The 22043-nt window shown below is 44.2% G+C and overlaps 1 pseudogene; it reads left to right on the top strand.

Annotated features, from left to right (window-relative positions):
* The first annotated feature begins 20400 nt into the window (after positions 1-20400).
* On the top strand, positions 20401-21178 carry LOC104862502 (annotated as a pseudogene).
* The last annotated feature ends 865 nt before the right edge of the window (positions 21179-22043 follow it).

The raw sequence follows: 22043 nt of genomic DNA, 5'->3' as shown, positions 1-22043 counted from the left end.
TAATGCCAATGCCTCAAACCCCAAAGAAAGACGAGGCAGCTACCTCTGGTACTTTAGATATCACTTGCCATGCATCTCACACAGCCTGAATTTCTCCACAAGTCGAGTCTGAAATAAATGCTTTCATGTGAACAAATTATTTGAGTATATGATCCCAAGGGGCCAAAGTGAAGAAAAAGAAACAAAGAAGGGAAGGAAAGATGTGTCAGTGAGTTGGCCACTTTTCTGGGTGATTAGTGCTTAAACTAGGGGGCTTTATAATGAGTCTCACCAAGTGCATCTCAAAGATATCTACTTGGGGGATGAAAGAGGAAAAATTTATTTATTGCTGTCCATCTCCCATTATTCTGAGCCTTGGATTTAAGAAATAGGTGGTTGAGCTTTCAATCTCCCTGTATTTCAGGTTGCACATTTGAGTGTTAAACAGCGTCAGGGATAGATCTGGAAGTGTGTAGCACTGGGCCTAAGGAAAGGCTCAGTCAAGACTGCATAGGCAACAATTGATTGACATTTGTATAAAACCACCTCAGTGACTGGAATAAGAGTTAAGGCCAAGAGAATTTGAAGTGGTTCGCAGGTGGACTCCAAAGTGGTCAACTCCCTTATTATTCAGCTCCGTTCTTGTATTACATCAACGCCAACCCACTGAAAGAGTTTCTGGTAAGAAGGTAATGAGCTGCAGTTTCTGTAAGAACTTAATGCAGGAATGTTAGGCAAGCAAGCTCTGGTCCCACTGGTACAGCTGGTCCCAAAGTTGAAGTTGATATTTCCCACCTCCTTCCCTTTCCGCTTTCCAGGTGTACAAGTCTTCAAAGCTGTACAACTGCAAAGATGGCTCATTATACTGAGTCTCCAGGCTAGGATTGTTTATGGTGGTAAACTTTTCTTTTAGACTCAGATACCTGCGTTTCTCTTACTTGTGTTCTAACTGTTTGTGATAAGAGGTGTGTGTCAAGGCAGCATGGGACCTCCAGTCAAATGATAATTTTTTCAAAGTTTATGTGATGTGTATGTTATGCGTCTATTGTTCCAGTTTTAGTGTATGTGTTGCCAAAGTAAGCACATGTTATATATGTGTCATTACACTCCCAAGAGGCTCAGGCTCTGAGCAGTCCAGACAATGTCACACTACAAATTAAAGGTTGGATGTTAATAAATTATAAGGGGCATCTGTAGACAGGTGCATTCTTCTTTGATGGCACCCTATTAAAGGATAATAAATTATAGAGAAGTTTCTTTATGTCATTCAATATCTTGTAATTAAATAAAATAACTGACTAAAGAGCTTTTTTTGTATGCTAAGATGGACATTTAAATATGTTTCAAAGATAATAATGTCATCATGATTGTCATGCTAAAATACTATGTGGCCACTGATCTCAAATTTTCTCTGTGAAACTCTACCATTGCTACCTGTTAACATTCTGCAGGGATTCAATTTCTAAGACAACTATGATTGGTAAGAAAATAACAGTCCTCTGGCTATATTTATATTTCAAAATGCTTGATATCCAGATGACATGGTAATAGTTAAACTCAGTACTCCTACTACTGGTGCAACTGACCTGGGTATTCAACAACTAAAGCTTAGAGACAAAAGTTAAAAAGGTAACTGGGATTAAAGGACAGCCAGTATTTTGGCCCTGACCCTCCAATGTCAACAAGGACCCTGAACCTATGAGAATCTCTCCACAGAATCATACATCTTTGGTGAGTCACCCAACCTCCTGAACAAGGAGATTATTGACCCCAGAGGATGGAAATCAACCAATATATGGTGTGCCAAAAGGAGGGTCACTAAAGGAAAAAAAAAGTCGCCATGCTTCCAAGAAAAGCCGGGCGGTTTAGCACAGACCATGACCCATGCTGTTGGCTGACACTGACAGAGGAGCTAAGAAGATCTGATCATGGTTCCAAAAGCAATGCCTACAGAGCCTTAATTGGCCTTGATAGATAGTAGGAGGTAAAATTTTTAGTTGACACAAGTTTCACTTTAACTTGATCTTGAACACCCAGCAGAAGAGAATAACCAAAGACGTATAAGAGTAATAACAATATAGACTAAACAGAGAAAGGGGCTTAAATCATTGTCTTCTGCTGCCAGTTTCCAGCTACACTTGTAAAGAGGTTTGGGAGCTAGCTGGCTACTACTGCTAGTCCAGTCCCTTAAGAACAGTATCTGAGGTGGCTCCTTCCCCAGTCTGCCTTTCTGTTCTAGTGCTCATGCTTTGGTCACGTGTCCCTTACTCTCTTGGTGAAGTTTGTTTATTCTCACCTAGAGGCTGCCAAACCCCAAGGGATCATACAGTGCCAGACTCCTTCTTCCTCTGAGGCCCATCAGACAACTCTTCCTGCTAAAGATTTCCACCCACCGCCTCCTAACAATGACCCCACTCAACTTGGAGAAGCCAGATGGATCGCCTATGTACCCAACAGCAGTTGGATGATGTCTCAGAGGGGAGTCATAGGCAAAAAAATGATAACATAGGCTTTCATTAAGCTTTATTAAAGAAATTGATAGGAAATGTTGCTAAAGGCAGTTTCTGCTTCTGCAGGTAGACTCTGTGTTTAGAGCAATTAGAAAGACAAAGGAGTCTGGTGTGGTGGTGCACACCTGTAATCCCAGCACTCGGGAGGCTGAGGCAGGAGGATCACTGTGAGTTCGAGACCAGCCTGGGCTACATAGTGAGTTCCAGGTCAGTCTCAACTACATAGTGAGACCCTGTCTGGAGAAAAGAAAGACAAAGGAGGGAGAGAGAAGCTAGACTGAGAGAAACACCAGGTAGCACAGTTACCATGGAAATTTATAAAAAAGAATTAGCAAAGCAAGGAGGAAGCCAAAGCATGAAAGACCAGGAAAACCAGCTCCCCTCACCCACCTGATACAGTGCAAGGTGTTAAGGCATAGCCAACTAAAGATTCATATTTAGTATGTAAGATGCACACAATACACACATACCCCTACATGTACACCCATGCATGTATGTTCCCACTTTGACATCACTGTATTATTGACATGTCCCTTTTACTTAATCTTTAACTGCAAGATACCTTTCTAGGAGGCTCCCCTCCCCAATTTATGTATCATAGAGGGGTGGGAAGAAATCAAATGCCAGAAGGAAAGTAGGCAGATATGCCTAGGTAAGGATCAAAGACAGCCACGAGAGCAAATCAGATAATGACAACTTCCAGATGTCCACTTGGGGGATGGGAGGATACTAGTTCTAAATAAAAGGGAGGCAAAGATGACCCCTCCCCATGTGGACCATGAAAAGCTAGGAAAAAAGGAAGAAGAAACAAAAGTACAAGCTCAACAGGACAGGTTTATTTCAGAACAAAACCAAGAGGGACTGCTCTGGCACTAGAGATCACACTAGCTGCTCTCATACAGGCTATGGGATCTTTTGCAGGGTCATAGAGAGGGGTGAGTTCAGTGAAAAGGGTTTGTGGTGACCTGCCAAGGACAAGGCCTGAGAGAGCACGAGCAGTAATGGTTGCCCAAAGATAAAGCTTGGGAAAGCACAGGGAGTAGCAGCTGCTATCAGTAGCAGGGCTGATAATGTTAGGAGTCCTCGGTGCAGCAGTTTAGAGCGGTCTCTGATTAGGATGGCTAAGTCAGATTCCTTCATCTAAGGAAAGAGGGAGGTAGGGGAGAGAAAGAATGCATATATACACAAAAAACAAAAAAAGAAAACAACCAAGAGAAAGAAGCTTAATACTTCTGAAAATGTCTGAAAATGCTCCTGAAGTCATCTACCCTTCCTTGCCTTAGGTTCCACGCAGTCTGCCAAAATCCTTTCAGTAATTCACAACAAAGTGCTCCCTCCCCTCCCTCCCTCCTTCCTTCTTTCCTTCCTTGGAATTCTGTCAGCCTAACCTCAGGCTTCCTCCTTCCCCTGTCTCCACCTAAAGCTTTGAGATGCTCAGAATATCACACTCTCTTTGCTTTAGAGCCTTTTGCTTGTGCTGGTCCCTGTGCCTTGAAAGTTATTTCCTAAATCCCCACTCTAACATGGCTGGCTCTTTCTCACCTTTAGGTGATGGTCAATGTTACCTCCTCTACAGAACGTCTCTGTCCACCTTGTGGAATGCAGGTCCCCTTTAACTCTTTAAAAAAAATCACAGCAAAGTTCTCTGCATCACCTGCTGGCGCACTGCAGCTTTAGATGCTAAGTGCCTATCCACTTCACCTACTGGGTGATTCTTGACACAAGTGAGTTGCTTGAGGGTCTGTCACATGATCATCTCTGTCACATGATCACAGCCCCCTGCCTGCCCCCAAAGCCTTACCTAGGTATGGGCCTTGCCCCCCTGCCCCTCCAGTCTGCACAAAGGCCTTGCCTAGTCTCTGCATAGGACAAGCCCATAGCAGACCCCACATCCCTTTGCTCCAGCTAAATCCTGTTCATTGATGGCTGTGTTTGCTCTCTGATGTCCACCTTTCCACACTCTGCTGATTCCAGGCTCAGCAGTGACGCAAATGGCTCACAGCCTGCCTGGCCCAATCTGCCAGATGATTTAGACTTCTCCCTTTAAATGAGTGCCTGTGCCTACACGGTAAATCATCCCACAGCCAGGAAAGGGATAGATGGATCTGATGGTCCAGAAATATATTCCCAAATCTACTTCATGGCTAGTAGGTGTATAGATGTGCCGATAACCAAATGTGTCTTCATAGGAAGCAGTCTAGCAAGCATCATGGGGGATTTATCTTTCTGTTTCTGTTGTGCTTAAACACAATTCTGGTCCTACTCTTCCTATAACATGAGTGGATCTCATAGAAATAACAATGAACAGCAACAAACTCAGACACAGAAGAGTAGATTCTATAAAACTCCTCATATATGAAATTCAGAATCAGGCAAACTAAGCTACAATAGTTGGAATAACAGTAAATTCTGTCCTGATTGGGAGGGGGTCCTGGGGTGCTAGAATGTCCTTTCTTGATCTCAGGGTTTCTCACATGGGTTGATAAATAAGCAAAAAAATTTAAATTCACCCTTAAATTAGTACTCCTTATTGCACTATTCTTAAATTATTCTTCAGTTAAGTACAAAGAAGAATGCCCCAGCATGGTGGTACATGCCTGCAATCTCAGCTACTTGGGAGAAAAGAGAATTGCAAGTTCAAAGATAGCCTGCAAACTCAGCCAGAACCTGTCCTACAAAATTTAAAAATAAGAAAGGCTGGAATGTAGCTCAGCATTCCCTGGGTTCTACCCCAATACTGGAAAGAAAACAAAGTTGTTTCAGGTTCCCTGGATGAGAACACTAGTCACCTTCATGGTCACCTTACTGAATTCCTGGTCCCTTGGCCTTCTTCCTGTGCCTGGAGAGTTTCCCTTCTGGTAGCTTGGTTTGGAACTGAGGGCAACCAAGTATTATTAAAATATTCTTAAGTAAACGACTCTGGTTCTCTGTTCCAGTGCCAGTGATCAAGTTGTGATAGTGGAGCTGGGCCCTGAACACCTCCCTTGCCAGCAGGCCCAGTGCTAAACTTTCTCAGGGGCAGGTTCTGGAAGGGACTGGTGGGGAAGGGGTCTCCCTTCCACTTTCTAGGTCTCCCCCACCCCAGTTTCCCGCTGTATGCAGAGTTTCTGCAGTGCACAGCAGCAGCAGCCAGCAGTGTGCAGCACCTCTCCATGGGCACACAGCCAGGCACCTTGGAGAGCTGCTTCTCAGACAGTCCTGGTGGCAAAGCACTGCAGAGGGGCTTGCTGCTGCCTGGTGAGCTCCCCATATGCCTTTTGCAGTAGATCAGTCTCTCTGCCCTTGGAGAAAGCCCTCTTCCACATATGTCCCTTCTCTGAGTGCTCTATTTCAGCCCCTGGCTAGTTGCTGCTCAGTCACTAACCAGATTTCCTTTAGCCTCTCCCCTTCTGACAGTGACCCCCACACACACCAAGTACAAGGGACTGATCCTAGGGCCTTCACATTCAGCCCTTTTTCAATTTAATTTTAAGTTTTTTGGAGACAATTTCTAGCTGAGTTGCCCAGTCTAGGTTCAAACTTGTACACCTCCTACCTCGACATCCCAGAGTGCTGCTATTTCATGCACATGCCACCACATCAGGCTAGTACTTCTTTATGTTCTGAATGCTTCCTGTTCAAGGTGCTGTGTGATTTCTGTCTCCTGGTTGGGCCCTGACTGACATAGTCTCCTTGTGGAGTGTGAGGATGTGAGGTTTGCTAATAAAGGTAGCCATCCTACTATGGTCTGCTACCAAATAGCCATGTGAACCTGGGTGAGTCACTTTTCCTTTGTAACTTGTTTCTCCTGGAGGAAAACAGAGAACAAATCCACATATTTTCTTCTATTTCCAAAAGGATGTTAGCGCTGTGAACTACTCAGCAGAATGAAGCTGCTAAAATCTCTAGAGGTATGAAGTATCTTCCCGGGGCTCAGAATAATCATTCTGGTTTTCTTCTTGACTGTTCTTCCATTTGAAAGGGCAGTAGATTTTCCTTGGTTTAATTCCCCCTGCCCACAGAACTTACAAAAGTCCTCTCCTAGCACGATGTGCCACACATCACTGTCTCAGAACCCAAAGGCAAAGATGAAGACCCATGAATATTTCACCTTCGAATGCTCCCTACTGGTCCAGAGCAGCTGTCTTATCATCTCTTTCTCTCTCTTCCCGCCTTTCCCCACCTTCAAATAAATTGTCTTCTTTTCTTTTAAACTCGGTTCTCTAGTTCTTTACTGATGCCGGGTTTTGGGTCCCTGGGAACTATGAGTTTCAACAAAGCAGTGGCTTGCCGTCCACCCCGGGATTGACTTTAACATTGCTTTGGAGCATTCTTGGGCTGTTGGTCTCTGGTGCTGCTGACCATAGGAGGATCAGTAGATCCTGGGGTCATACGTCCATTTCATACTTCCTTTGTCATGGTTGGGTTCCTCATGCCAAGCTTTCTTTACTCTCCACTCACATGTGCTTCCCCTTCCCTCCTCCTCCCCAAATTGCTCTGCCCACCTTGTAGATGAGGTCCTACAAGGGGGTTCTAAATTTCAACATTATATTTTAATTGGTTCTGTTTAGCAAAAAAGAAGGGCTAAAGGCAGAAAAAGTCAAGCCAGTAAATTATGCCAAACTGGGACAGGTTAATCAGGAAAGGAAAGGAAAGGAAAGGAAAGGAAAGGAAGAAACCTATATCAGTGTTTTTGCAAGGGCTCAAGGGCACTCAATATTGATATATCTAAAAGTGTACTCTGATTCAGATGCAGTTATCTTCTGCATTGTTTGTCTATATGTTCAGTCTGTACTAGTAATGTTACAACACCTACAGCTGCTTTGTTTGAGCTCAACATTTTTCTTTATTTTTTTTACTCTTTTTGAGATTTCCATGGAAAGATGTTTATATGCATTTACAGGATAACCAGCCTCACTTTTGCTGCCTCTGGAATCCCATTTGGTCTAAACAAGTAAACTCATTTCTATCAATTGGAAACTCAATTACAAGAACCAGCCTAAAAAAAAAAGAAATAATTTTAGGGTGAGGGAAACAAAAATTGATACATTTACTTCAGGCTTCCAATTTGAGTGGGTATTTTCATTTAATTGATATGCTTAAAATATTTCTTGTACATTGTAAATTCTCAGACTATAATTACAGATTAACTTTTTCTCCTTTCTGCTGGTACTAAGATGATTTTTACTATTCAAGGTACTAAGACAACTTTTACTATTCAAGGTTACTTGAAAGTCAGTTGGCAGCCTGTCAAATTTCACTGAAACAACAAGAGACATTTAAAAAATCCAAGTGGTGACAGCCAAGTATATTATAAAAAAATTATAGTAATTAGGACATAGTAGAAAAGGAGAAAGCTTTAAAATAAAGATATATTTTGATGTGAGTGGATTTCGTATGATAAGGCGTTATTTTTCTGATAGTGACAGAACTAGAAGGTTCAAGTATATCAAAGAAAAGCTTGTGAGGGATGGAGTTTAAAGAAAGAAATATGTGTGTTTGCTTGTTGGTTTGGTGGAGTCTAGGCTGTTCCTTCTAAAAGCACCTTGTTAAAAAAAAAAAAAGATGAGGGCTCTGACTCTCAGATCATCTATCACTGCAGCTCTGCAGGAAATTGACACCAAGATTCAGGCAAGATGACAAATGTCTCCGGATCCCCAAGGGTCCATGGGATTCGTGGCAGTCCACTATTCTATCTTGGATTCTTCCCTTTCTATTCACCTGTTTGTTATTGCCATGACTACTCAATATGTTTCAAAGATTTCTCACTAACAGGATTGCATCCATTTCACAGGCAGTAGCTGAAGATCACGTCACTACAGCTCTTCTTCTTCAGTTCAGCTGAAACCACAATAATAGCTGCCACTAATCAACAAGAAGTAGTTAAAGAAAAGGTATGGTGCCTGTTTTTCTTATCTAACCATAGATTCTGGAATTAAGACTGCCATTCTGATCAGAGATGCCTCTTAACTGCTCCCTCCAACCATAGCTGCACCTGGGGACTCAACATTATCAGCCCAGCTACTGATAGCAGCCCCTACTCCCTGTGCTTTCCCAGGCCTCATCTTTGGGCAACCATTACTACTTGTGCTCTCTCAAGCCTTGTCCTTGGCAAGTAGCCACAACTTTCTTTCACTGAACTCCCCCCTCCCCATATCCCTACAAAATACCCCATAGCCTGTATGAAAGCAACTCTTCTGGTCTCTAGTGCCAGAGCAGTCCCGCTCAGGTTTGTTCTGAAACCTGTCCTGTTAAGCTTGTATCTCTGTTTCTTTTCCTTTTTCCTAACATTGCCTAACTCTAAGGAATCTCTGATATTCTTATCTCTGCCTAAAGATTTGTCTCAGCCCTTTTCTTTGAGATCCCAGGTGAAGGAACCTGTGGATTCTGTCTTAAGTCTCAAGAGAGGGAAGCAAGTGGTAGCATCCATCTCTCAAGCCTTGGACCTCCTGGGGTCCGGGGAGCCAGGAGGAGGAACAACTTGGTCATAGCCCAAGCATTATGGATGGAGGCATCACTAAGAGGGTACGGTTGAGAGAAGCAATTGGTGGTTTCAGTGCCAGCACAAAGAAGAGCAAGTGGAGCTGGCCACTGAGAAAACCATCCTGCCTGCTCCACATCCAGAAGAACTGCCTAAAGTTGGCTGTTCTCCAGGGCAAGGCTGAGGGCTTAAACTGGCTGTGGAACACAATGGCAGAGAGCATAGAGGAAGAATGAGAATCTGCAGTTCTCTGCTGAGTGGAAAGTGAGAGGAAGGACAAGTGGAAACCTGCAGAGATTCCATTACAAGAAACATGTGTTAGCAAATAGCTGGGGAGACCCAAGGTTCAGAACTGGGGCCAGGACGGGCAGAAGCTTTGGAGCCATAAAGATCAGGATTGAATTTTCAGTTCTGTCATCTCCCAGGCATGAAACATTGGGCAGGATACTTCATGTATAAACACTGGGCAGGTCTTCATGTACAAATTGACGGAGAAGGTAGATGCTAAATTTAGAGATAATGTTTGTGTGGATCATGGTGACCTAAAAGCTAGCTGTTGTGGTTAGCTTTATCAGCACACACACACAGACAGAGATGCAGGGTAAAAGCCTATGTGGGTTCCCTAGACTGTGCGAAGGTGTTGGATTGAATAAGTGTGATTACATTTGTGGGAGAAGTCCAGGCAATGCGGTTGGCGGTAATGGACAGCGCTGGTCTGGTTCTGGGGGCTTGAGAGTCTTTCAAGAGGCTTATAGTAATGTTTGAGATCCCAATTTAGATGATGGACTCAAAATACAAAGTAGACACTCTACAACTTTGGAACTTAAAAAAGGGCTAGTTAAAAGTCATTTGCAACTCAACTCATAATGTATTAATATTTTTTAAATCTAAACTCTACAAGAGTTATACAGGCCTGCTGGGCATGGTGGCACATGCCTGTAATCTCAGCACTTGGGAGGCTGAGGCAGGAGGATTGCTGTGAGTTTGAGACCAGCCTGGGCTACATAGTGGGTTCCAGGTCTGTCTCAACTACATAGTGAGACCCTGTCTCAAAAAAAAAAAAAGTTATACAGGCCATATTACTTTGGCCTCAGAGTATCTAAGCTTTGTATTTTGGCCCATCACTAACTATGTGTTGTGGGCAAGCCACTGAACCTCTCTGTGCCTGTTTCCTCCACTGTAAAATGGGAATAGTAATAATACCTACTTCAGAGGGTTGTAAAATACTTAGAATGCTGCCTGGCATGTAACAAAGTTGGCTGTTATTATATTTACCATAGGATGATGGTACTTTTTAGTATGCTTGATATAATTATGGTAGGGCCATAGCAAGAGGTGGAGACTCATAAAATTCTTTTTTTAAAAAAAAGCCCTGCTCATGCTTGTGTGACTCTGGATTTTTATGCAAATCAGGTATAGCTCAGATTATAAACCACAGAGTTGTGATTATATCTTCATAAAAATTAATGGTTCTCTGCAGGGTGAATCTGGTTCCAGGGAAATTTTGGAAATTTGTATGGCTCCTTTATTGTGGTCATAATTAAGGGTACTTCTGGCATTTAGTGGGGCTGGATTGGTACAACAAAGATTTCTTCTGTGTCTTTCAGAATTTTTAAGTATAATGACAAACCTGATCATGATGATCTGCTTCTAAATCTAGAATTTTATGGGCAAAAAAAACCTTATAATTACCTGTGCCTAGAGCTAATTTCTTTTTACAAATGAACACAGAGTTTTCTTTCTTTCTTTTCTTTTCTTTCTTTCTTTCTTTTTTAATGTTAGTTTGCTTGAAAGATTTAGTAAGCATCAAATTTCTTAGGAAAAAAAAAAACTGCCAACTTCAAGAAAAGATCACATCATGTTTTTATTTGAAACTTTACCACAAGTTCCCAATTTTGAAAAATCACTAGTGGAAATCATTCTGGTATTATTGGCATTATCAAATCCATTTTCATGGTAACCATCATCTTCATTTACATTTACACGTAAACATAGTGATTTAGCTTCTGTGACAAGATGTCAGATGTAGCGCAGAAGGGGAGCAGTACTCAGTTGACTGCTGCAAACTTGTGTTTATAACTCTCCACATATGAACAGTTTGTCCTCACACCTGCTCTTATTTAGTAAACAGTGACCACTGTCAAGATAAGGGAAAGTTTTACAAAGAAAGATTTATTGAGTTGACAACATTTTGTATGTCAGAGATTTAAAAGAGAAGTTTGAAAACTAGAATTGTCATTGGATGGTAAAAAAGAAAAAAAAAAATCCCCCCGGAAATCCAGCAACTTTCAGTAAAAGATAGAGTTGTTGCTTTCTTTTAGAATAATATAAATGATTACAAACTACGGTGAGGAGCAATTGTAAGAAAATAGCTCACATTGCCAGGGAATGATAGAGTATTAGAAAAAAAATCTACCTAAAATATATATTGTTTTCCACTGAATTCTTTTTTTTTTTTTTTTTTGGTTTTTGAGACAGAGTCTCACATGTAGTTGAGACTGACCTGAAACTCACTATGTAGTCCAGGCTGGTCTCAAACTCACAGCGATCCTCCTGCCTCAGCCTCCCGAGTGCTGGGATTACAGGCGTGTGCTACCACACCTGGTGTGAATTCTGATGGTATTGTTCTAAGAAAAATTGAAGAGCTGGTAAAAGATATTTATTCAGTGTCACTGTAATGTCATTGTGCGATGAGACCAAGGAAGTGATTTTTCATCACTGGAGGATGGAAGACCTCAGTGGGTTGTCCTGCTGTCATGGACAAAGTTAAGAAGTGAAGAAAACCACAGTGAAAATTTATTTTCAAAATTACTGACAATGTACATAAAGGTGTTGACAGCACTCAAAACCCTTAAACCTAAGTCACAGAAATAATACTTCCTTTTACCAATGTCATTATAGGGTCTGTGCCACATACTGAGTTTCAACTACAATTTGTTGGCAACATGGGTTTGTAGGCTGTTAAAAAAATTAGCACCAGATGTTTAAGACCATGCAAAGAAAAACATTTTGTGAAAAATCATATTATCTTATTTACTCCATTTTTTTGCTGTTGTTCAGAATTTCTTTCTTTCTTTCTTTCTTTTTGGGTACTGGGGATTGAACTTGGGCCCCTGTGTTTGCAAGGCAGGCAGTGGAACCACTGAGCTAAATCTCCGGCCCTGTTCAGAATTTCTCACTCTTGATACAATTTCTCACTCTTGATGCAATCCCAAGATACCTTCAAGGGCCCAACTTCTCTGAGACCTCTTTTATTCTCTTATTTTGCTTTAAATGTAGCTTCTGTACTCTGCCTGATGGAACAAATGAAATAAACAGGCCATAATGAAACAGACAGGGTCTGAAATGCAATCATGTAAATGTATTGTACATTATTATTGTGATATTACAGAAGTTCTGTATATCCAGGTTTTTTTTTTTTTTTGGTTGTTGTTGTTGTTTTTGTTTGTTTTGTTTTTGTACCGGGGATCAAACTCGGGACCTTGAGCTTGTGAGGCAGGCAGCGGAACCACTGAGCTAAATCCCCAGCTGTATATCAAAACAAAAAGGCACAAAGATAAACATTTTGAAGCCTGTTACATACAACTATCCATAGATCCAACTGAGCAAGTCCTAATTTGGTTACTTCCAAGTCTGTGCCCTGGGTTCCCCATTTCTCCCAGTACCTACCTCTGGGTGACACCTTCAACAGCATTGCTTGGGATATTCTCCTACAAATGCCACCGCTCACTCCATCCAACACCTTCATGCAACCCTGACTCTCTTCCCGCCTGTGGGGTGTGTGTGTGTGTGTGTGTGTGTGTGTGTGTGTGTGTGTGTGCAGGAAAATGACAACAGCCAGCTCACAGAGCTCTGTGAGCCAGCGCATCCCAAGCATTACCTGTAATCTCAGCACCATCTTGTCAGATTAATGTTATCATCCCTTCTGTCTCAGTTTGATAATCAGGTTTAAGAACTGAGGCTGGACAGTGGCCCAGAGTCAACTCCATTGGATTAAAATATGCATTGTTTTAGGATGTATTAAGTATGATCTTGAAGGCCTTTCTTAGTACCACAATGCATACCATGAATGAATATTGGCATTTCAAACAGGAGAGTTGATTTCAGAGGTATTTCATCACTGCTTTGTTCTGTCCTGAAGAGGGAAGTTTTTAACCCCAGTCTTGTAAATGAGGACAGTGCTGTTCTGAAAATATTACTCTTTCTTATTTTTCCTTGTTGATAGCCTGCAATGTACTTAGCATGTTATTTTTATTTCCACTAAGGTTATTCATGTTTTCTCTTATTACATGCTGAGATTAGGGTGTGGCAAAGCTGGCTGGGGAAGTAGGCATGACCTGTTAATTACAAAGATGCCGAAACAAGCACGCAGAACAGTTCCCAAAGCCCTGCATGTGAGCTTCCGGCAAGAACTCCAGCAGAGTATTCAAAGACTGGCCTAGACCTGACATCAGCCTGAGATGAGGGGTCACAGCGCTGCCTCTCAGGACCTGGATGTAGAAATTCTCATGGGTTTCCTCGAGAAGAGCTTGTGATTGTGGCTTTCTTCATGGTGGCCCATCCTGCTTTTTCCAGGTTGTCTTTTTATTGCTATTTCTCCTTTTACTTGGCCCAGGGTCACTCTGCACAGCCCGTTTCTCCCTCACTCTTCACCTTTACCTTCTTGAGTAAACTTTGCCACTTCTTTTGGCTCCTTTTGTTCGATTCTTTGTGTGAGATGAGAAGAGCCTGCAGTCTAACTCGAGAGGGAGAGGTGAGCAGCCCAGAACCCAGTAGGGTTCAGTTGGTGAGCCACTTTTAGGAGGCGCTAATGAGCGTGGGGTATTATGTATTTTAACACTACGGAAATTTAAACTCTGCTCTTATTCAGAACATTTATCTTTCATCTTCTGTTGTTTCGTAAGGAAACACTTCCGATGTTATTATTACCATTAGTAGTAGTAGTAGTAGTACCGGGAATTGAACTCAGGACCTTGCACTTGCGAGACAGGCGCGGCGCCACTGAGCTAAATCCCTGGCCTCCAGTATTATTACTTTTAAATCCAAAGTGACTCATGCAGCCATGTGACTCTTTTATGTATTCCAGTAAAGTTGTGCTGGGCCAGTTACATAGGGAAATGCGTGTTATTTTATTACCCACCATTTCCTTTCCACACAGTTAGGACATGAAAGGCTGCAGGCCCTGACACCTGGAAGCCGGCCTGACGCAGGGAGACCGTGGTACTTCCTGTCGCAGCTCAAAGAAGGAAGAGCAAAGGGCACCAGGATCAGGCTGCTCTGTGAAGGTGAGGCTTCTAGACAAACCCAAGGGCATTCTGCAATGCTGCCTGAACACAAACGAAATATGCATCTTCTCCAAATCAGAGATGGCTAAAGCTCGCCCACCCTGGCTAATGTGAGTGACTGTGGTTCCTCCCACCCCACGGTTGCTTCAGCCTCCCTCTTATCTCCTGTCTAGATAAAATGTATGAGGATACCCAGACATCAGTCTAATCCAAAGCACTGTTTACATGAACCTTCTGAAAATTGGCTAATGAAACTCTAAATCCCATAATTGCTCTTTCCTAATACCCGCATACCCCACATTTCCCTATGGTGCGCACGCTCCCTCCTTGCAACGAACAACGAACTTTTCAACTAGAAGGGTGTTCCTGAGCGTCTTTGGCTGGGAGTTATTGACCCAGATAGAGTAGTGTTTCTGTGGTTATGCGTGCGAGTGGGTTACAGTGTGTATGAAGTCCATTTCTACATAGTAAATTGGCTGGATGTGCCGGCGCATGCCTATAAACCCAGCACTTGCAGAGAGGCTGAGACAGGAGGGTCACTGCGAGTTTGAGGCCAGTTTGGGCTACAGAATGAGTTCAAGGCCAGGCTGTACCATCACCCCCTACCTGCAAAAGAGAGCGAATTGGCTTACCAGAGTATTGGTCATAAAAAGGAAGTATTAAGTTGGTTAGGATCATTGATAAAAATTTTCTGATCATGAGGCAGCCGAAGGGTACCCCCTCCAACAATTCCAAGGATAGAACCCAGAGCCTTCTGTAGACCAGGCAAGCTCTCCACCACTGAGCTACCTCCAGCCCTGACGATGGGTCAGTTATGCTGTGTTGCCACGTTTGCATATAAATTCCACATGGGAATATAGGATTCGCATGTGGGTATCATTTAAATGATTGCTTAGTGTCCATTATCCACTACCCCCACCCCCCAAAAAAAAATTGACCACAAACTGCAGAATAAACTACTTTTCAGGTTAAGACAAGTGTGTGGCAGGGCCCGCTACTTGATCCCTTTTGTCACACCGGGCAGTGTTATCTGGGTATTAAATCGTATTGTTCTTTTAGGACACTCACCTGTCACTATGGATTTGCTTCTCAGATGTGCACTTTCTGCCAGTGCTCTGGCTCAACTACGCCTCAACCACGCTGCTAGGAGCTGTTGAATTAAATGAGTGGAGCCAGGTGGAGGCTGAGGCAGAGGATTGTAGATTTGAACCTGGTCTGGGCAACTTTGTGCCTTAGCTAGGTGCTGCCTCAAAATCAAAAAAGGGGCTGGGGAGTTAGCTCAGTGAGAAGACCCTGGGTTCACTCTTCGGTTAAAAGAAAAAAAAAAAAAAAGACAGAAGTGGTTTATGATCTTGCAGAATGAAATTGCTATCTTTTCTTACTTTTCAAAACTTTGCTAACCTGGAGAGATGGGGCACTCAGGAAATTCTGAGACGTCTCAATGATTAAGATAAATGATGCTTGATGAATGAAAACAATGAAGTTGCTTGTGTGGGTGTTGTTTCCCAGCAGCTTAGTCTTCCCATTCTTATCCTCCTAGTTCCACGTCACTCTACCACTTGCTGTCACCTGAGATGGGTAAAAAGCAATCTGTCAAACTTTGCTTGTAACAGCTGGGAGGAAGTAGTCTAGGTTACTTAGAGATAAACATCAATATACGATTTAATAAATGCATTCTGCATTTTATGTCCAACCATTCCCCAGCTCCAGGTCCTGGAGGGCAGGGGACCTGTTTTGTTCGCTGAAGCCTCCCCAGAATTTAGGAGATAAATCTCTGCTGATGGAATCAGTGAGACTTTCATCCTCATCCTCACAGGGTGTGAACCTTTGCTCTTCGAAGGGCCCTGGCGCCTTCCCCGGGGCTGCAGGTGTGGACCAAGGAAGGGCTGTCCCACTCCTAGGTGCGGGGACAGTGGGTGAACACAGGGCTCAGCACGTCCTGGGCAGAGCAGTCAGGGCGGTGGACGCTTGCACAGAGTGGGGCTGGCAAGGGTCAGGCCTGGCAGGTCCCGAACTGTAGAGAGCTAAGCTCATTAGAAAATACCCTAAGGCAGTTAGGCAAGGCAGGGCCCTCAGCACAAATGACCACGGTGGCCAGAAGCTCATTCCCTGCAGGCCAGCCTCTCGAATACTTTCCCCAGGGATGAGCAGCAGTGACTGATATTCTAAACAGATATCATCACTTTGGGTGGGGACCAAAACCTGCCTAGCCCATTCCTTTCCTTGTACACTTGCTACGTGACTAGCTTCTCCATTTTATCCCCATTTAATCAATGTTACCTAAGCGACTTATACCTGTTGACCATAGTTTTGTGCTACCTCATACCCACTTTGTGGTTTCCCATTGGACCGATATTACCTAAGCGACTAAATTTGACACTTCTTAGTTGACCTTGAACGCTCCTCACCTCATTGTTTTGCTCAACAAAACACCTTTGAGAGGCGTAGTGGGTGGGTTACCCACTTTTCAGACCCCTTTCTCTCTCACTTAGATAAAAGCTATCTTTCTCTCAATGAATTCTTCCTACATTTAGCCTCTATTGTTTCCTAAAATTCATTCTTTGATTTTAGAGAACATGAACTTGGCATGTCCGGACATCTAGCAGGTTGGGAGTTTATTTCCCTTATATTATTTGCAGGTCCTATATCATCCATAGGCCATCTGCCCTATATCACCAGGGCAGCCTCAGGCCAGAAGCCCATTTTACGGAGAAGACCACTGTGGAGCATAGGGATGTAACCTGGGACAGCTGGTGGAACTGAGGTCTTTTCCACTCTTATTGAAAAGGTGAAAGCCAAGCATTTCCCACTTAAGTCTCACAGTCCCTGTGGACCCTTTGCTCTTCCACTGGGGTCTGTTGGGCACCCAGACTGGATGATTTGCTGCAATGTGGAGAGTATTTCTCTGAGACTGCTTGGGTTCCCAGAGGTGGCTTTGTTGTTGTTGTGGCTGCTCATTTTAAGACAGGGTCTCCCTAAATGGCACAGGCTGGGCTATAAATTATGATCCTCCTGCCTCAGGCTCCCAGAGTGTTAGGATTACAGATTTACCCTGGGTTCTGTGTCCTTGAAGATGAGGTTTACAGGTTGGGCTGTGAGAAGGGTGTTCTTCCTGGCACTGGTGCCTGGTTCCTTGTCATCAAAGAGCTGCAAGTTTAGGAAAAGGCAGGCTGGTTACTTAGAATGCCTGCTGCAGTGAAAGGGGAGGAGGTGACCTCTGCAGGGTCCACAGCTTGGAGGTAGCAGGGGAAGGAGAGAGGAGGGGCAGGAGAAGAAGGGAGAAAGGGGGCGATGAGGGAGACCCGAGGGATTTAGACAGGTGCCTGGTGAGGGTTTGAGGGGCGGAGGGCCATGGGTATGGATGGGCAATTCTGTCTGTGTCCCCTTCTGCATGCACAGGCCAGAGAGGAGAGAGAATGTGATTTTGGCTCCCCTCCTGGTGTAAGGATGTCCTTGGTGACCGGGGCTAACGAGTTAAATAGCTAGCTATCTAATGTACACTCAGACAGAAGTGTTGCTCCGTGTGGCCTGGGGATTCACTTTCACTCCTGCCCTTTTAAGGTATTGAGAAAGTCCTTAGTGAAAGTCTTTGTCCACAGAAGGCTCATTTCTCCATTTCTTGTTGTTACAGGTGGTGCACATGGATCCACTTGTCAAAATAGGCTTTTTTGTTGTGAGAAAAAGCGAAGTTTATTCCAGGGAACAGGGACTATACTGAGGGAGACTTTTAGCTGGAAGGAAGAGTATATGTGTATAGATTTTGGGGAAGAGGCTGTAATCATAAGGAGTGTTTATGACTTGGATGCCCAAGGACGGTCCACTCAATTGTGCAGGTAATCGCTGGACTTCTCCTTGCCAGGGGCGTTGTACACTTTGTTTTGAGTCCATTTGTCCTATTTGCTGAGAAGCTGCTGTTGTTCACTGAAAGCAGCCTGTTTGCTTTGTTCTGTTGGTTTAGGCCAGGCCTGGCAGTTGTAATTTTACTTTTGCAGTCCTGGGTTAGAACTCAGAGAGCACTGAGCCATATGCCAGCCCTTTTAAAATTTTATTTTGAGACAGGGTCTTGCTATGTTGCACAGCCTGGCCTCAAACTTGCAGTCCTTGTGCCTCAGCCTCCAGAGTAGGTGGGATCACAGACTTGCGCCACCACGCCGGGATTTCCCTTCGCTTTCATCATCCAGTCTACTCTGTGGCCTCGTTGGTGCAGCGGTGGGGACACGGTGGAGCAACACAGGACCAGTTCTACTAGTCCCGAGAGCTACTCCTTCCTAGGGACACCTTTCTCTGGGAGGGGAAGGAACTGGAGGACGGAGGACAGGAGGCTTTATTGGCTACTCCCTTTCTCGGAACAAGGGCAATGTTTAGGTCTGCATTAAGACCTGCTCCCGGGTCCCCTTCCTCCTCCCTGGCTGCTCTTTTTGTTCTGCTTTACATGTGCCTCTCTTCCTTTTCCCAGAGTGCTGTTCGGAGCCTTGTTTTGCGCCACCCTCTGCCGTGGGACTTTACCTATGTTCCTGGCTTTGAGGACCATGTACTTGCTCAGGACCCCCAGGCCTACCTCTTGCCCCCTTCTCTTGAGCTCCAGATGTGCACAGCTGGCTGCTTCTGGAACATGTCACTGTCCTCTCTCCATGCAGAACTTATCTCTTCCTCTCTGCTTCTCATGATCTCTGCAGCGGTGCCCACTTTCCTCCCAGCTTGCCCAAGCTTTGGCTCCTTTTCCTGCCTGTTCACCCTACTGGTCTGGAGCCACAGGCCCTGTCGGGAGCCAAGTGCATTGGCTTTCCGGTCTGCACACCTTCCTTCTTCCCCCAACCTAGACTCCGTTGCCTGTGAGTGTCCTCCCTGACCTTGCTGCTCCAAGGAGCCACAGTCCAAACACGTGGCAATTACCTTAATACAAAGGCTCCTTTCTTCAGTAGCAGAGAAGGACGTGACCATTGTCTGCCTTTCTGCTTTGTGGCCTGCAACGTCCGGCTGAAACATAAGCCCAGTTATTTCACCCTGGTTCAGTTCCTTGAATGATGACACATTCTATGGCTGGGAGATTTCTCTTTCATGTCATCTGAACATTTCTTCATCCCTCTTTCTCTTTAGTCCCTGAGAAAACATCTCTGGAAGCTTTCCCTGATCCTCTGGCTTTGCTACCTGCCATTATAGTTCTTTGTGGTTGGACTTAGTATAGAGGCACAGCAACGCTCAACAACTAGGCCACACACCTGGAGGTCCAACAGGAGATTTTATTACAGAAGGCAGGTTAGGGAGAGAGGAGAGAGGGAAGAGAGAGAAGAGAGACAGGAGAGAGAGGCAGGAGAGAGAAGGAGAGAAGGAAGGAGAGAGAGGAACAAAGAAAGGAAGGCCCTTTTCTTGATTTTGGGCTGGGCTATTGCTTATTTATGAGGAGTGGGCTACCTTTAACCTATCACAGGCCAGGTTGCCCTTGATGGGTTTGGTCCTGGAGAAACAGGTTTAACCTCTCCGGACTGCTGTGGCCTTGAGGGAAAGGGAAACTAAAGATAAGAGCCTGAGATCTTTTAAGAGCCGAGAAGCACCAGGAAAATGCAGCCTGTGATGGCAGCGTCAGGTCCCTAACATTTAGTTCACTGTTGTTGGCCTTTCTCTTCCCATTGAACTACAATCTATTTATTTATTTTTTTTGTGGTACTGGGGATTGAGCCCGGGGCCTATGTACTTAGCTACGTACCCAGCCATTTTTAATTTTTTATTTTTGAGTCAGGGTCTCACCAAGTTAATAATTTGTCCTTCCTGGGCTGGAACTTGGGGTTCTCCTGCCTCAGTCTCCCAGAGCCCTGGATTATAGGCATACACCGTCAGACTAAAACAGTAAAACTCTGTTCAGTTGAATTAGCTCGTTACTGCTAGTGGGAGAGGATGGAAAGCACACCAGGGGCCTCTGAGACAAAGCTTTAATTAATTTGTGTCCAGGGTGAGGGGAGCAGTGGGAGGAGGAGACCCCGCCACAGCTGCAGGCCTGGCTCCTTCCGACCACACCTGGGCCTTGCTGCCTGGAAGCTACGGCCTGCAATTTGGTGTGGTGTGGACTCAGATTTCTATACTTCCAGAAAGCGGGGGCGGGAATTGACACCTTGCATCCTGGAAGTTTGTCTGGGAGCCTGAAATTAAGGTACTATTTTCAAATTTGGATATGGCTAATCGAGGAGCAACAAGACCTAATGGGCCAGATACTGGAAATAAAATACGCCAGTTTAAACTAGCGCTTCTGGGAGGGTCTGCTGTTGGCAAATCAAGCCTAGTGCCTCGTTTTGTGAAAGGCCAGCTTTGTGAATTTCCAGAGAGTACTGTGGGGGCTGCTTTTCTAACCCAGATTGTGTGGTCTTGATGACACAACAGTTAAGTTTGAAATACAGGATGCATCTGGTCAAGAACAATACCATAGATTTAGCTCAGTGGTTCCGCCGCCTGCCTCGCAAGCACAAGGTCCCGAGTTCGATCTCTGGTACCAAAAAACAAACAAGCAAAAACACCACTGCCACCAACAACAAAAAAGAACGACACCATAGCCTAGCACCAATGTACTACAGAAGAGCACAAGCAGCCATAGTTGTATATGAAATGATATCACAAATGAGAAATCTTATGAAAGAGCAAAAAGCTGGGTTAAAGAACTTCAGAGGCAAGCAAGTCCTAATTCTGTAATAGCTTTATCAGGAAACAAGGCTGATCTAGCAAACACAAGAGCTGTAGATTTCCAGGAAGCACAGGCCTATGCAGATGACAACAGCTTATTATTCACGGAAACATCAGCTAAAACATTAACGAATGTAAATGAAATATTCATGGCAACAGCTGAAAAACTGCCAAAGAATGAACCACAGAATCCAGGAGCAAAGTCTGCTAGAGGAAGAGGAGCAGACCTCACTGAACCTACACAACCAACCAGGAGTCAGTGTTGCAAAAGTTAAGCTCCTGCTAGCCAGGTGGGGGTTGGACACCCACAGGACTCTGTCTAGGAGTTTTTAAGGGGCTTTTAAGCAGGGCCCAAATCTGTAAAGGAATAGCAAGTATCAGTATTGGTAGGAAGGGTCTTACAAACCCACTGCCAAAGGGATTTAGGAGGAGCTCTTGAACCTAGAATGAGAGACTATTCTAGGAAGGGGCCCAGATTAGAGCTGGTTCTATGCATTGGGACGATGGATTGGTTCAAGAATTGGATGTCAGAGAGGGCACTGGTGAAGGTGCATCTTGCCCTCTCTGAGAAAGGCAGAGTATGATATAAATACCTCCTTATCTTTTACAGAGTCAGGTGACTTTTTTTTGTTCTTGAGGAGGAGTTTGAGGTCTTGAAGTTGCTCCTGGTGTAACGGTCAGTCTGTTCATCTCTGGGTGGTGATGACATCCGGGCTTTGAGTCGAGAATGGTATATCTAGGACTTGATTCTTGTCACCTTGACAGCTGTTGGGGTGGATAGCATCACTGTTTGTAATTCCTCCCAGGTTGGCTCTAGAGAAGGAGACAAATTGGGGGAGACTTCACCAGGACTAGATCTCTGGGATAGACCGTAAGGGGTTCTGGTTTCCCAGGACAGGCCTTAGACAGTTGTTGGAGAATATACTGAAACTTAGCTAGGGCTGTCACTGTATGTCTCTGATGCGAGCTATAATTTTTTGATCTACTAAGAAATTGTTGATGAGAAAGGGGGACCCATACAACATTTTAAAGTGATTGAGTCCCAGGATTCTGATACGTATCAGGGCCAAAGGAAGTAGGCTAGGCCAAGGAAAGTGAATCTCCTGGGTGAGCTTTCTCAGATGTCATTTTTTTTTTACT

The sequence above is a fragment of the Fukomys damarensis genome, unplaced genomic scaffold (genome assembly GCF_012274545.1).
Source record: "Fukomys damarensis isolate Sample0158 unplaced genomic scaffold, DMR_v1.0_HiC HiC_scaffold_12, whole genome shotgun sequence".
In the NCBI taxonomy this organism is placed as follows: domain Eukaryota; kingdom Metazoa; phylum Chordata; class Mammalia; order Rodentia; family Bathyergidae; genus Fukomys; species Fukomys damarensis.
The sequence above is the reverse complement of the archived record's forward strand: the minus strand, read 5'-3'. Positions and strand labels throughout refer to the sequence as shown.